The sequence below is a fragment of the Eucalyptus grandis genome, chromosome 8, assembly GCF_016545825.1.
Source record: "Eucalyptus grandis isolate ANBG69807.140 chromosome 8, ASM1654582v1, whole genome shotgun sequence".
NCBI lineage: Eukaryota > Viridiplantae > Streptophyta > Magnoliopsida > Myrtales > Myrtaceae > Eucalyptus > Eucalyptus grandis.
The window spans coordinates 26165397-26168266 of NC_052619.1; the positions used below are offsets into that span (position 1 = coordinate 26165397).

Here is a 2870-nt window from a genome sequence, read left to right on the forward strand (position 1 = left end):
TCTATCTTCTCGGGTGCACTTGCATGAAAAAGGATGGACCGCCCAGCCCATAATGACACCGACTTCTTTAGCCATAAAACCAGACTCCTTTTAGCCCATTTTAGTCGACCCAAAAAAAAAAAAAAAGAACAAAGCATCCACTCAAAAAAAATAATAATAATAACAATATTCGGGACCTCTAGAAAAGCACGCCATAATCAGTGCCTTAACCTTTCAACCAAACGCTTTAGTATGATCTTTTTTTCTTTTTTTCTTTTTTTCCTTGAGTCGCGCGATGTTTGAAAGTGTGAGAATCAATTATGCGAAAAAAAATGTATGGCTCGACAAGCCATATTTTCTTCTTTTTTTTTTCTTGAGGGCATAGCAAGTGTCCCCCACATCCCCGTGAGATAAAAAAATAAAAATAAAAAAAGGCAAATTATTCCATGGGGATTTTGGGCTGCATGCGGGAGTCGGGGACAAGAGGGGGATTATGAGGCATCTCTTTCGGGAATGTTAATGTTTGTTGTCCTTGCGTACGCAAGTGGGCAATATAACTACACGCCAAATCCCTCCCCCTCCCCCACCCCGTTTTGGAAGGCTGTTTTCACGCGCAAATCTCTCGAGCTCCAACCAAGACAAACAATGCATCCAAAGCCACCAATGAATTGAAAAATCCAAGGCGCGATGACGATTCCACGACGGAACGACGGGTCCAAAGATGAAGAGGTAGAAGATGACCACAGCAAGAAGCGAAGGCTTAAAACCAAAGTTTCGTTTCATGCTAAATCAAATGGCAAAAGGAAAGGTAAATAAGATAGTGGCGGTGTATGCCACCCTAATCTAGCTAAAACTACCAGTGATAATCCCTATCAAGATCATTCTGTGTTTTTTGTACGAATATCTCAGATGTGAATTAGATGTATTTCATAAAAACAAAAATAAGTGAAAATGTGTTGATTTGGGTCGTGGAATTTAGCGGTGATTAATTTTATGTGAAATATGACAACACGACATATAATTATCGAGAGAGCTTGAATTTAACACACGTTGCGACACGGAATGGGCAAAGAGAAATTCAAGTCAAACGAATGGTTTTTCATTAATTTTTAATGAGGCACGGAAATTTATTTGATAACGAAACAAATGGATGGACAATTCAAATAAAATAAGGTTAATAGATCGAAAAAACCTCAAATTATTATATTTGTGAAAAATTATCTTAAACTAACTTTTACCATCAAAAGCTCAAACTGATACAGATGACAAATTTACCCACAATTAGTTTTCTTTAAAATTTACCATCAAATTACTAAATTGAATAATACATGACAGTTAACGTATGTACTAGCTGAGATTTACTTTCCATTTACCATAAATGGACATGTTTGTGGTTTTTTTGTGATATTAATTCAATGTAACAGAAACTAAAATACAATAAATTTATCATAAATATATCAATTTGGACTTTTTTGTGATTAAAATATTTGTTTGGAGTAAATTATCATGGATGCGTTGATTTAGAATTTGTTTGTAATTAAAAAATTAATTTAAAATTAATTTACCATAAATGTACGAATTTAAAGTTTTTCTTGACATTAACCTCATGAAATATGACGGTTACATTCCAATTTTCGGTTTTAATACATGCTGGCATGCTGCGAGTGTATTCTCCCGGAAGCAACCTCCCCCACGTGACTCCGGACTCTCCCCGCCCCACAGCTCGACCTCGCTCGTGCGTAGCTACTGTTCACCGAGCGTGTCCAAGTGAAGTGCTCGCTGGCTCCCTCCCTCCCTCGCTCCGCGAAGTTCCCGTTCTCTTCCTCCTCCTCCGCCTCCTCCTGCTCGGCCTTTCTCTTTTTCAACGCTCCGTACGGTCTATTTAATACGCAAGATTCTCAGTGCCCGTTTTTTCAATTGCAGAGGCATTGAGGTGGGTTCGCCACTCCTGCATTAGTCTCCTTTTTTTCCCGGCCTGTTCATCTTGCATTCACATTCTCTGCGTTTGCTGCTGCGAAACCCATAGGGTGAAGGCATGAGAGCGAGGCTGGGCGGCAGCCTCGCGCCTCGGCGTGTTCTGCTAGCGATTCTTTGTAAGCGTTCTTGTTCTTGTTCTTGGTTTTTTCACTGCCGGTATCTTTATTTGGCATTAATCTTCCCTTTGGCAAATTTAACAAATTGGGTTGTCTTGAATGCTTATTTTTGGAGGACCCGAGTGTGCTTGATTTCCTGGTTTCCTCTGTCGTGTCAGTTCTCTACTCTTCTGCTTATCAAGAATCTAGCTTTTTAAATTTCTGCCGCCGGACAGCCAACTTTGATTCCAGATCCAGTTTTTGTCGACGCTGTTGTTTTGGTGCAATTTCTCCGTAGTTCGATGCTTTGGAGTTTGGACCTCATATTGGAAAATATTTTAAGGTGAAAAAGCTGTTAAAACCAAAAGGATAGGGACGAATTTTAGCAGAAGGTATCTCAGCAACAAAGCGTGTGGAAGCAGAAGGTGACATGGGAACGAAATGTTTGACTTCTGAGAGGATTTGTTGGTGTTAATAACGGATCCTCGAAACCGGATTCCACACAAATCGAACCCCTAAATCAATGCGAAGACGAAGCCCGGAAAACACGTATCACCGATCGTAAAGCACACCACAGAGCCGAGCTGTTGCTGGAGCCTACGATTAGACACTGACGCCGATAAGAGGAAGAAAATCTAGCCCTATTCAATCCGATGAAGCCTTGAAGGGAAGACAGTGTCGCCGTTTGCTTACTGTTTTTGTTTTAGGGGGGAGAGAACGTTGGAGAGAAGAAGACGTACGTTCATCAAAACGTTGTCATCTCTCTCTCTCTCTCTCCTCCCTTTTATACCTTCCCCATCCACGGGCCTTATTCCCATG

General features: G+C 40.7%; 1 long non-coding RNA gene across 1 annotated transcript; it reads left to right on the top strand.

The window, feature by feature from the left end:
• Positions 1–1687: 1687 nt before the first annotated feature.
• On the top strand, positions 1688–2502 carry LOC104435502. Its single transcript, XR_005545259.1, has 3 exons — positions 1688–1912; positions 2006–2072; positions 2395–2502. It is a non-coding gene; the product is annotated as an uncharacterized LOC104435502 (long non-coding RNA).
• The last annotated feature ends 368 nt before the right edge of the window (positions 2503–2870 follow it).